Here is a 13,513-nt window from a genome sequence, read left to right on the forward strand (position 1 = left end):
GACCACTCCAGTGATTCGGCACTAGCTCTGCTAGGACCACAAGCGTACGTCCGTGTTTATTTTACGAAGAGACGAGGTCACGTCACAAAGAGTGAACAGCATCGGCGAGGAGCCCTTTAGCTGTCATGCTGCAGATCAGCTGTGCTAACGTCTGGTTGCCCTAATTTGTTTTCCTTTAGTTCTGTGTCAATACTAATCGGTGGATCCAAGTACTGAATCCCGGGACATTCATTTTTAGATATGACATAAGAAAATTTCCCCAAAACTGGCAACAAATGCTAGCTTGGTTCCTTTTTATCTATTACACCCAGAAAATACACTACTAAATATGCCACTGTGATTGAGGCTCACATTTCTATAATCCACTAAGTGAAAATTTAAAATGAAACAGAATTACGGAAAAAGCTGAAATTGTTAGCAAAGGCAGTGAGCTGAAAGGCTAGATCGACAAATTCAAGTTAAATTATAAAATGATACTACAATTATAATTCAAGTTTCAATAAAAATAACATCATGGAAGAAAACAAATTCTCATACGCTGTAATATCAAGTGCTATGTAAGAGCAACCTAAAGGATAGTTTGTTCAGCTTTGGTAACATACTAAGGAAACAAACAAACAAACGAGGGTTCTAAAAGAAAACAGCCCCATCACTGCACAGAGGTTTGTGACGGTGCTGAAAGCTGTCTGTGGAAGAACTTCTTAAACCGCATTAAATGCTTGAAGGCTTCTCTGAAAAGCATGGAAGTTACCCAGGGGAATCGCCTTGTGACTCAACCGTGTGGCACTGAGGTTGTTTCAAAAGCCATGTGGTGGTTCTCTGGGCCAGTTTTCAAGCTGAACCCTGTTCAGTTTCAGAACAATCGCGTAGCTGCTCCTCATTTCCCTCCAAGGGGCTCTCTCACCTCTGCTGACCTGGGGCGGTGGAGCAAGTGGGGTTTCCCGCTTGCCTGCTGTGTTCCAGGTTATACGCCAGACCGAGGAAGGAAGAGAAATGGCCTATCAGGATGCATGCCGGCGTCATCAACCCCAGACCAGACTGAGGCGTGGGTGAGGCAAGTCCTGGCCTGACCTTGAGAGCTTCTTGAATTTCCTCCTTACTTGTCCCTCTGCACCACCCCCCCACCCCGAGACAACCAGATCGCTGTTAGGAGGGTCTGCGCCAGGCTTGCAGCAACACACACACACACACACACACAGCTGTCGGTGCGAAGCTCGCCTCGCCCTGCGCTCCCCTCCTCCCTGTTTATTCCTCTGACACTAGGACAGTGCCCAGTACTGGCTTGATTCTCCTTTCTAGCGCATCTCCTGTCCTCTGACATCTACCCGCACGGCGCTGGGCACGCAGTGGATCTTATCAGAGCGTCATCTGTGAGCGTCCTGTATCCCGAGTTACACATACACCTCACCCGCCTTTCTCTGCTGTCCTGGAAGATGCCTGTCACATGCTAGCAATGCCGAGTCAGAGGTTTCTTAATGGCCTCCTCTTCCCGGGAGGAAGGGCCTGTTTATTTGGGTTATTAGTTGTTGGGCTTCGATTCAGACGTCCATTGCTGGAGAAATGCATTGCGTTTTGTATTTTCAGCTATGAATGGAGCATATACGTTTTGTTTGCTCTTCAGAAATAGCTGGCCCTCCTGATAAGACAGAGCCATGGATAACAGGTGTTAATAATTGCACCGTGTTCCCATGTCAGAGAGCAAGGCCGTGCCGAGAGCAGTGGGCGCCCATCACTGGGGGGAGCGCCTGGCCAGAGAGGGCTCCCGCCAACAGGGACGGGGCCCTGTGAGCGCCCAGGACGCAGTGGCCATGCCACGGTGCCGTGAGTGTGAAAGGATCAGAGTCTGCAGCGCTCAGAAAGCGAGGGCAGGAGAGGGAGGGCCAGGTCATCCGGAGAGCGCCTGAGCGACCGGTGACGCAGGCGACCTCAGGCAGGGTCCTCGGGTTCAAAACGGGCTGCAGGACAGGAAGCCACCTCCTGAGGCTCAGGAACCACTGCCTCACTACAGGACCCTGAGAGCGGCCCACGGTGTGGGCCCAGCCCCGGGGGTGGGGAGGCGAGCAGCACACGGCCTTCCTGACGGAGATGCTTCCCTGGACCTCAGACTGCAGGACACCGCCCAGGACGGCCGGCTTGGCCTCATGAAGACCGCAGGAAGCTGGGGAGGGGCGCCAGGGTCCCAGTGGGGGCCTGACCCAGGGTCCCAGCGAGAGGGGAGGGAGGGGCAGAGGGCACCAGGGTCCCAGCGGGAGGGGAGGGAGGGGCTGGTGCAGCGTGGCACTGGGATGTGTGTCGCGCCAGCGGGCACCGTCGCTGCGTCCTCGGTAACTGTCTCAGGTGTGAGGCTGGCACTGTGCCTAGGGCGGAGAACGTGCGCGTTCTTAGGAAAGTGAAGTCGCTCAGTTGTGTCCGACTCTTTGCGACCCCATGGGCTGTAGCCTACCAGGTTCCTCCATCCACTGGATTTTCCAGGCAAGCAATACTGGAGTGGGGTGCCACTCCCTTCTCGAGGGCATCTTCCCGACCCAGGGACTGAACCCCAGTCTCCCACACTGCAGGCAGACGCTTTACCATCCGAGCCACCTGGGAAGCCCAGGTGTTCTTAGGAGACATTCTGAGAAGTTTAGGGGCAGAGTGTTGTTGTGATTGTACTGGTGGGGGTTTCGACTGCTGGGCTGAAAAGAGCGGTGCGACTGGGCACCCTTGACTTGCTCCTGATCTTAAAGGAAAAGATTTCAAACTTTCTCCACTGAGTGTGATGTTCACAGTGGGCTTATCACACGTGTCTTACCGTGCTGACATATGTTCCTTCTATGCCTAATTTGTTAAATTTTTATCAACAATAGATGCTGAGTTTTGTTAAATGCTTTTTCTGTTTCTTGACATGATTTTGTTTTTTCTTTCTTTCTGTTAATAGTGAGGTATCACATTGATTGGCTTGTATATGGTGAACCATCCTTGCATCCTTGAAAAAGATTCCACTTGATCACGGTGAATGATCCTTTTAATGTGCTGCTGAATTTGGTTTGCTAGCATTTTAATGAGAATTTTCACATTGACGTTCACTGGGATATTGGTCTGATGAACCGATATCCTCATCTGGCTTTGGTATCAGAGAAACACTGGTCTTGTAAAATGGACTTGGGAGTGTCTGTCTCCAAATTTCGGGAAGAGTTTGAGAAGGACTGGCATTAATTCCTCTTTCAATGCCCTTCTTTTAAAGAGGAGGGTAAAATTCACCAGAAAAGCCATCTGGTTCCGGGCTTGGCTTTGTTGGGGTATTTTTTGTTTGTTTTTGATAACTGAATATATTTGACTTCTGGACTCAATCTCACGTATATTTGCATAAGTAATTAAAGTGATCTCAAATGAGTAAATGTTCACAGCTGCTTGTTGAGTCCAGCGGACCCCGCTTTCATTCTTCATTTATAATCCCACCCTTACTCCACTGTGTCACCAGAAAGGAGAGGTCCTTTCCTTACAGGACCACGGGGGGAAACTTACTGAGACGTGATTGGCCTTGAGTCCAGGACACACAAAGCACCACGCCCCTGGGACGGAGCCCACGGATGCCTGTGAGGACCCCCAGCCAGGACCTCTGCCAGCACCAGCAGCGCCAGGTCGCATCCTACAGGAAAGTCACACTGCCCACTCCCCGAGGGGCTCTGGCGACCCACCGACTGTGTGAGTGCAGGCCCACCTGGAAGCCACAGGTTGGCAGTGGCTGGAAAAGGTGATAGGTGAAAACCTGCTACACCCTCAGGGGCCTCCACGTTCTGGGAAAGCAGGCTGGGCTGGCCCTGTGGGGAGCAGCGGTCTGAAGGGCCGCAAACTCAGAGCGCGCAGAGAAAGGAAGCGCCAAGGGAGGGCATGGGCAGACAAGCAGAGCCAGAGGAGGCCCGGACCCCCAGAGCAGGGATCCCAGCCCTGCCCACCCCTCCAGTCCTTTGCTCTGAGGCAGGATCCATTCCACGGCCTCCTCCTGTTGCTCTGTGGGGTGCCCTAAGGAAGCCTCGCTCCCCAAGCACTGATCACCCTGGGATGCTGACATTTGGATCCGCAGGGCTGCGCGTCCCGCTCTGCAGGGTGGGGACCACACCCTGGGGCCACACCTGGCCTAAAAGGCTCCCTGTCTTCTCACAGAGTCCAAATGCTGACGTCTGTGTTAATTCTCAAGGACACGCTGAAGCCTGCACAAGGCTCAAATTACTTATTCATAGTTCACAAATTGGTTAGTTATTGATTTTTTTTTTTTTAAAAAAGGGCTTTTGAGGGTCTTCAGAAATACGATGTGGCCGTCTTGCCCATCTCCCTGGAATGCATGGCTAACGCACCGTGCATCGCTGCTGGGAGCTCCGTGGCTGCGGCCCCGTCCCCCCTCCTCAGTGTCGGATCACGCGGTTACCTCCCAGGTGACAGCAGCCGCCTGCACATCAGCGCCTGCACTGTCCATAAATCTGCTTTCTAATTACACGGGAAGACATGTTTGTCTTCGGCCCTGATGACATTAAAAACACCAGAAGCATCATTGTTTTAATGTGCATTACAGACACATGACTCCCCAAGTGAGTCTGACCCATTAATAACACCTCTAACTACTGTCTAATGGTGTGCACAGACATGTAATGGAATATTTTATGGCTGTTTTCAACCATCTGTCCTTTCTTTCAGTATGAATTTGCCAGAGACGTAATGAAATTTCTGGTGATTTGTGCCGCTACATGTTTTTTTAATACGGCACAGCGGTTAGAAGTACCAACACTGCCAGACGCTCTTCGTGGAGCTACGGTCTCCTAGGCTTGCTCAGAGAGATGGAACCTTCTGCAAAGGCCTCTGAGATGCCCCCTGAGCCGGCCCAGGGTTCCCCCCTCTGCGGCAGCACCACTGGCTAAGCAGCCGGGGAGGGCTGAGGCACCACAGGTCTGAATCAGTCAACACGAACAGCCAGCCGCATCGCGGACGCTGCACTTGAGAGTTACAAGTGACCTTGATAACTATACCCCTTCCCTTCAATTATATATCATATTTTGTTGTTGTTTAGTTGCTAAGTCATGTCCAATTCTTTGTGACCCCATGGAGTGCAGCACGCCAGGCTTGCTTGTCCTTCACCATCTCCTGGAATTTGCTCAAACTCATGTCCATCGAGTCGGTGATGCCATCCAACCATCTCATCCTCTGTCCCCTTTCTCCTCCTCCCTTCAATCTTTCTCAGCATCAGGGTCTTTTCCAGGGAGTTGGCTCTTCACATCAGGTGGTCGAAGTATTGGAGCTTCAGCTTCAGCATCAGTCCTGCCAATGAATATTCAGGGTTGATTTCCTTTAGGATTGGCTTGTTGGATCTCCTTGCAGTCCAAGGGACTCTCAAGTGCCTTCTCCAGCACCTTGATTTGAAAGCATCAATTCTTTGGCGCTCAGCCTTCTTTGTGGTCCAACTCTCACGTCCGTACATGACTACTGGAAAACCTACAGGTATTGTAAGCTTTTCTAATTTATAAATTTACTTTTTACTGAGTGCTTACTGTGGGCTAGTCACCTTCCACGGTCAGCTTTTCTGAGTGCAGGGCTCACATTAAAGCACACATGCCAAAGAGAAGCTCATATGGTGAAGAGGCAGATCGTAGAGCAAGGAACCAGCTCTCGAAACCCGGCCATCTGCTTCCAGGGCTGCTGTCAGCAGGAATCTGTCCCAGGGGTGGCGGGCAGATCCCGGCAGGCCCGGGTTCCCTGGAGTAAGGAGGCCAGCCAACTGATACAGAAACTACAGATGGAAGGGCCCGAGCCGAGGCGGGGGCGCGTGGGGGTCTGAAGAAGAAGCCGCATGACCGCCGCCGGGGTCTGTAAGGGGAGAACTGGGACCCAGGATGCCCGACGCCCTGCTCCTCAAGAGCTCTACTGTCAGACCCGAGGTTTTCCAGAGGAGAGTTGCTCTGATTTCTATGCTTTTCTCTCTCTCTTTTGTAAAAGGAAGGCCAAAGGAGAAATAAAGAGTATCCCACAAGCAGCTGCCTGTGTTTAGACCTCACCATCTTTATGGGGAAGAAGGAAAGCTCTACAGCATATTGAAAACAATCATTAAAATTTTATCATCACCAAGAGGACGGCAACCAATCTCACCCGCTCCAGGGCCCGGCCAAGGTACTAAGGGCAGTGTCCCCTTTAAAATCAATTACTGTCGTTAACAGGAGGCGGATATCCGTCCCTACCCACGCCTGGCTCCCTCAGAGGGGATAACTGATAGACCCCGAGAGGCTTAGCCTGCACAGGACAGCTGCCACAGACCCAAGATACAACAATGAAAAAGAAGGCGATCTCTGTTCTTCACACTGTGTGGCCAGTGCCCCAGGCCACCTCTTCTTGGGGGCAGGCGGTCAGCTAGAAACTCAGACAATGATATTGCTTCAAGAACGGCAGGAAGAGAGACAAACCTTCAGCTTGAGAGTCCCGAAACCTTTTCCTGGTCTCTTTTCCTACACTTTAAACATTCAGTTCAGTTCAGTCACTCAGTCGTGTCCGACTCTTTGCGACCCCATGAATCGCAGCACGCCAGGCCTCCCTGTCCATCACCAACTCCCGGAGTTCACTCAGACTCACGTCCATCGAGTCAGTGATGCCATCCAGCCATCTCATCCTCTGTCGTCCCCTTCTCCTATTATAAGGTCCCAAATACTAACCTGAAGTATATACATAAACATACATGTATTTCTCCTACCCCTATTTCAAACAGATATGGTAGGACAAGTTTAAATTCTAACACATATTGAGAAGAGCTGAGAATATGAAACACAAGCCAACCCTCCCCCTTCAGTTTCACCCAGCACGGTGTGCTCCTCAGCCGACTGGGGTCACGAACGTCGCACGCTGAGCTCCTGCCCTGGGTGCGGCCGTGCACCACTGACCGAGGCGGAGGAAGGCGGCCTTCTGCTCACTGAGAAGGACCCACACTTTCAGCCAGAGGCTTTGCAACCACTACGTCAAGGTCGCAGTATCTGAAGGAGGGGCGCTGCAGAACCCAGTGTGACCTCTGTGTGTGGTGTGATGTGCGATCTTGGGCACCGCCTTGCCCCGCGAGCTCTGGGCCTTGGTGAGGGGTTCAGAGCCAGAGCAGACAAGAGCACAACCTGGAACCCTGGAGGATCCACAGGTCAGAATTAGATGCCGGCCCAGAGCAGGTGTCTAAAACGGGGTGAGTGAGCATGAAAAAGCCATTTCCCATCCAAATGGGAGGGTCGGAAAGCACAGACTCCACGGCACCTTCAGCTGGAGATGACAGCTGTCCCTCAAAACGCACCAGCTCCCCAGGCAGCCGAGGGGCCTGGCCCCCGAAAGCTTCTCCAATGCAGCCTTCCCGTCTCTGCCTGAGCCCCGAGGTGCAGGTGGAGCTCCAGGCTCTCCGTCTAGAGCTGGGCGGGGAGAGTCAGACTACAATTAGAATACAGTTCTTCCAAGGACTCCAGGACGAAGGGCTGTCTGTGACTCACAGGCCTGGGGTTGCTTTAAAACCAGGCCACCGAGTCTATGACACTCCTGGCACTGAGAACTGGGGGCGGGGCGTGTCCCCCTCCCTGGAATCTGAACTTGTGTCCAATGGAGGCTGGGGACTTGCGAGGCGAGGTCCTCAGAGGCCAGGCCACCGGGTCCTGCTCTCTGCTGCTCTGAGCATGGAGTGGAGCCAGGGCGCCCGGCCTCCTGGCGAGCCCACAGGGAGCTGTTCTGTGTAAGGGGCGTGGCTGCCCCCAGCCGGGAAGAAGCCTCCAGGTGAGCCCACGAGCAGCCACCTGCGCCATCCCCAGCCGTTAAACCTTTCCCGCTGGGGCTGGCATCATGGGGCAGACACGTCATTTGCGCTGCACACCATCGGAATTCCCGAGTCACAGGAGCTGTGAGTACAGTCAGAACGGTGGCTGGTTTCCAGAGGTAAGTTCTGGTGACGGCCCCAGAGCTTGGGAACCGGGCCGGGGGCCACTCGGGAAATCTCTGCCACGGCCTCTTTTGTGTTGCAGGCCTGCCTGTCCGCGAGCCTTTGGGGGGTTCTGAGCTGCACCCCAGATTTTAAATTGAACACTCAACAGTCTGCTGTGTTCCTCTCTTCTCAGGAACCGATGGGAAGGAGTGTAACCAGGTAGTGTTCCGTCTTCACTCTAAGCAGTACGGTTTAGAAACCCGTCCTGGCTGTTCTGTGCCTGAGGGCCGAAGCACCAGAGGAAGTTTGCTTATGTTATGACCTGACACATTTTCTCCTGAAAACGAGGTTTCCATCTTCACACTGAAGACAAGGGTGACGTCAGCTGGTTCCATTCCTCGCAGGGGCTCAGAGGCCTGGTTTGAATGCGGGTCTCAGGTTCCCGAGGGTGGGGAATGACTTGGTCTGCATAGGTACGGGGGCAGAGGGGCGATGCCTGGAGCCTGCTGTGCATTTATTTCCCCAGCTGCCCTTCACACAGTCACATCCAAGAGGGCTGTACACGGGCACACGCTTCTTTAGCGCTGTAGATGACATACTGCAGGAGCACTCATTTTGTTTGGGGTTACTGGAAAATATCTTAAATATCCCCTACTGTGTAAATGCCACAAATGTGTGCAAAACGAGAATGGCAACAGGCAGGAGAAACGTGGAAAAGTGTTAATTCGGTAACTGGAGGACTACCGAGATCTCCACGCCTTTGCGTGCTGGAGAGTTGTGTGCTTTACAGGTGTGGCCGCCATGGAAGTGCCAATTTCAGGAGCATTTTCAGAGGAGTTTAGAAATTTTCCAACTTCATATTTCTCTGCCAGTTAATACACCTTCTTATGGTTTTCCTTAAATGGCAAAGCTGATGTCTTCTTAAGGAGCTGAGAGAGAAGTTTTCCTAGTAAAACAGGTCCTTGCTTGGAACTATATCACCTGACCACAAAACCCCCGTCCTGTCTTCCAAGATGATTCCTTTAAAGTACCAACCATCTGTGTGGCACGTGAGATCCCCAAACAGGGATCAAACCTGTGCCGCCCCTGCACTGGGAGCCTGGAGCCTTCACCAGTGGGCCACCAGGAAAGTCCCCCAACCGCCTCTTTAAGAGAACAACAGTTCAGGGACACACAAGCTCTCTGGTGCCCACACAGTCACCGTCCGAGTGAAGGACGCCTGCCAGGCTTAGCATGCTGTTCCGGCCCTACTGTTCTGACTCAAGGAGTACTTTACTACGTCTTTTCTTCCGTCATGTTAGCCACAGCTGTCGAACAGGTCCTTATGGCACCCGGTTATTTAAATGACTAACAAAAATATGAAATCCAGCTGGAGCTCTAAGATGCTGTAATGCATCTTCTGTGATCAGTCTGTGGGGCTCAAGGCCAGGTCATCACACGAGAGATCATCGCAAATATCCCAGGTCAGATGGGGCTTCCCAGGTGGCGCGGTGGTGAAGAACCCACTTGCAATGCAGGAGATGTGGGCTCGATCCCTGGGCTGGGAAGATCCCCTGGAGGAGGAAAGGGCAACCCACTCCAGTGTTCTTGCCTGGAGAATCCCATGGACAGAGAAGCCTGGAGGGCTATAGCCCATGGGGTTGCAAAGTGCCAGAGGTGACCGAGGACGCATGCATTTGTAAAGAGATGGTAAGTGCTTGTCAGGAAGTGGAGCCTTCTCACACCTTCCTTAGGGCTGTCATTCGGGGAGAGGATGATACATTCTGGGCCGAGGTCTCTATTCAAAACCCTTCTGAGAGCCACTCCTCTCCTGGGCCCCTGCTCGACCACACCCGCCACCGCCATTCACTGTGTAGTTAATCATTTGTGAGAGCGTCTGTCTTCCGCTAAGATGGTCAGCAGCTTGACAGCGGGGATGGGCAGTGTCTCATCGCCTGTCCCGGGCATCCAGCAGGACATTTGGCAACAACAGGCACTCAGTGTTTACTGAATGAGTTAGCTCAGGGCTCTTCTGTATAACGTCTTTGTCAGCAGAGAGCCATCCTCTGAGGGTAGATTTACCTTTTGGAAACAATTAAGTGATTCAGAGTCAAGGATGAAGAAAGAAGCTGACTTCTTCTCAATGTTCTCAGGAGCCCTGGAAACCGGAACTGAAGGCAGTTCTGCAGAAGGAAGCTTTGTGGAGCGAGCAGGCCCAGAGGGATTTCAGAGCAACCCTTGGATGGAGAGCTCCACATGTGATTCTTCAAGACCACCCTTCAGGATTCCTCTGTGGAACTTCCTCAAAAGGCAGAGCTTCCGACAGCAGGCATGGCCGGCTCTGAGGGTGCAGCCGGGTGATACTCTGCCCAGGGGCTGCGGGGGGATCACCAGCGTGACTGAAAAGTGATGGCTGAAGTGGAGGTTTCCTTTTCAGAGTGTTTTCCCAGCAGAAGGAAGGGTGAGGTCGCTGCCTCTGCCCTTGGCCCTGCCAGGCCTGTCTGGGGGCGTCAGACCTCAACCCTGCTCTGGGTGGGGGGCCTGTGGCCTGCCAGCCGTGCACTCATACGGCGTCCTGGCTTTAAGAGGCTTTCTGCACAGCTACCTTTTCTGACCCAGAGAGAAGAGAAGAAATGAATAAAATGGGTGGAGCTGAAAGAGCTTCCTCTGGTTGTACCTCCCTGCTGCAAAGGGTTAAAAAAGAATTCCTTTTCCTCAAGGGAGTCGGTTACTGGCAGCTCACATGTGCTGCTGGAGAAGGAAATGGCAACCCACTCCAGTATTCTTGCCCAGCGAATCCTGTGGCCAGAGGAGCCTGGTGGGCTGCTGTCCTTAGAGTCGCACAGAGTTGGACATGACTGAAGCAGCTTAGCATGCACGCACGCACACGTGCTGCGCAGAAGTGGAATAAAGCATGTATGCGCATCTGTGGACACAAACACGCACGCGTCCATGGTTATACACTCGTGATTTAAAAATGATACACAGATCTCCCGCTTGGCTTTTCTCACCGAGAATTAAATGCTTAATTGAAAATAAAAAGGAGTGAAAAGCCCTTAGTAACTCAAAATCAGGGTCTAAGTTGGTTTTTCCTTTATTATGATAGAACATACGTAAAATCTACCATTTATACCATTTATTTGGAAGAATTTACCCTATTTTTATAAAGTACCTACTAAAATTTACCATTTAAACTTTCCACCTTTCGGCTGCTGCGAAGGCTGGTGCCGTGAACACGGGCCTGAACGGCTCTTCCAGTCTCTGCTCTCAAGCCTTCTGGGCACAGAACCACAAGTGGAATGGCTGGACTGTAAGGTATTTCCAGACTAAAATTTTTGGAAAAACAGCCGTGCAAGCTGAATTTTTTAACACCGTGCGGCATCATACTTGCGGCACGCTGCTGGCCATTAATTTCTTACGGCGCTTAATCACAGGACATGTGACTACGCCAGATGAAGTCTTACTGTGCCAGCCACTTAGGCTCATCGGTTTCTTTACTACCAGCCTCACAGCACAGGTTCTTAGGTAGAAACACACGAGCTAAGTCTCAACACAAAACCACAAATGGCAATTCAGCTACGTAAGCAGAGCTGCTTACTGGGTTAAGCTGAGAAGGCCAGGGTCTCCCAGCAGACGGCTACTCATGGCTCCAAGAGCCTGTGGGCTCAGGGCCCTGGAAGCTCTGCATCGTGAGGTTTACGGGGCCCGCTCACCCCACTTCCCAGTGGCACCGCGCACCGCGGGGCAGGAGTATACGGGGACAGTCCCGACTCCCTCCCAGAGCTGTCCCTGCGTCCTGACTGCCCGCTGCTGCTGTCCGGGGGCCCGCGTGGCTCCCCTGTGCCCTCGCCCCCTGCGGGCATCTGCAGGCCTGGCAGAGCCTGTGGTGGCACCCTGGCTCACACACACCCCACGCTCACCTGTCTCCCTAATGTCCTCTGCCCTCAACCTCACCGACAGCTCCAGCCCCAGACCCGACGCAGCTCCACCTTCTGCTGCTCTCCACCGTCACCCCGAGATTGCCCTCCATCTTCAGCACAGCCTCCTGCCGATCGGCCCCTTCTGTTCCCACAGCCCAGCTGTGCTCCCACCTCAGGGCTGCTCTGCCCAGACGGAGCCTGGTGACCAGTCACCGTGGTGATGCCAGTGTGGGCACCCCCGCGTCACCTGCCACCTGCACCGTCTCCTTGCCGAGCCCAGCCTGGGGAAGATGGCACTGACCTCTTCCCTTTCTGATCCTGAAGTGTGCTATTCGACGTTAAACTTGTCATCTCTGCAGTTATCCTCGTACCTATTTTCAACGCACCCCTCATATTCTCTCAGTCTACGGTAACAGAGCCTTCCCAAATTTTCTTGTCACAGTCCTACAATCCAAACTGCACAGAGAGATCTGCTTTTTAAATTTTTTGAAAGAACCGAGACCACGTAAGATTAACGAAGTTTCATGCTAAGGAAAACAAAAGCATAAAAGAAACTGTGGATGTCATTACATTGTTGTTCAGTTGCTCAGTCATATCCGACTCTTTGCCACCCCAGGAACGGCAGTGCACCAGGCTTCCCTGTCCTTCACTACCTCCCAGAGTTTGCTCAAACTCATGTCCATTGAGTTGGCAATGCCATCAACCATCTCGTCCTCTGTCACCCCCTTTTTCTCCTGCCCTTGATCTTTCCCAGTATCAGGGTCTTTTCCAATGAGTTGGCTCTTCGTTATCAGGTGGCCAATTGGAGCTTTACCTTCAGCATCAGTCCTTCCAATGAATATTCATGGTTGATTTCCTTTAGGATTAACTGGTTTGATCTTCTTGCTGTCCAAGGGATTCTCAACAGTCTCTCTAGCCCCACGGTTTGAAGGCATTAATTCTCTGGCACTCAGCCTTTTTTATTGTCCTGCTCTCACATCCATACATGACTACTGGAAAAGCCACAGCTTTCATTAAATGGACCTTTGCAGGCGGCAAAGTAATGTCTCTGCTTTTTAATACACTGTCTAGATTTGTCATTGCTTTTCATCCAAGGAGCAAGTGTCTTTTAATTTCATGGCTGCAGTCACCGTCTGCAGTGATTTTGGAGCCCAAGATGATAAAGTCTGTCACTGTTTCCATTGTTTCCCCATCTATTTGCCATGAAGTGATAGGACGGGACGCCATGATCTTAGTTTTCTGAATGTTGAGTTTCAAGCCAGCTTCTTCACTCTCCTTTTTCACCTTCATTAAGAGGCTCTTTAGTTCCTCTTTGCTTTCTGCCATAAGGGTGGTGTCCTCTGCATCTCTGAGGTTGCTGACGCTTCTCCCCACAATTTCCAGCTTGTGCTTCATCCAGACTGGCACTGTGCATGGTGTACTCGGCTGCTGCGCTGCGCTTAGTCGCTCAGTTGTGTCCGACTCTTCGCGATCCCATGGGCTGTAGCTTGCCAGGCTCCTCCGTTCACGAGGATTCTCCAGAATACTGGAGTGGGCTGCCATGCCCTCCTCCAGGGGATCTTCCCAACGCAGGGGTTGAACCCAGATCTCCCACATTGCAGGAGGATTCTTTACTGTCTGAGCACCTCTGCATATAAATTAAATAAGCAAAGTGACCTTGACATACTCCTTCCCCAAAGCTGAACCAGTCCATTGTTCCACGTCCAGTTCTAAC

The 13,513-nt window shown here is 52.2% G+C and overlaps 1 protein-coding gene and 1 long non-coding RNA gene across 2 annotated transcripts in view; one reads left to right on the forward strand and one right to left on the reverse strand.

Annotated features, from left to right (window-relative positions):
- Positions 1-13,513, reverse strand: part of LYRM4 (LYR motif containing 4) — an 88,507-nt gene that overhangs the window by 25,451 nt on the left and 49,543 nt on the right. The window lies entirely within an intron of this gene.
- On the forward strand, positions 6,635-10,692 carry LOC102169818. The gene is made up of 3 exons (XR_311022.3): positions 6,635-7,914; positions 8,001-8,119; positions 10,033-10,692. It is a non-coding gene; the product is annotated as an uncharacterized LOC102169818 (long non-coding RNA).

Source organism: Capra hircus, chromosome 23 (genome assembly GCF_001704415.2).
Source record: "Capra hircus breed San Clemente chromosome 23, ASM170441v1, whole genome shotgun sequence".
NCBI lineage: Eukaryota > Metazoa > Chordata > Mammalia > Artiodactyla > Bovidae > Capra > Capra hircus.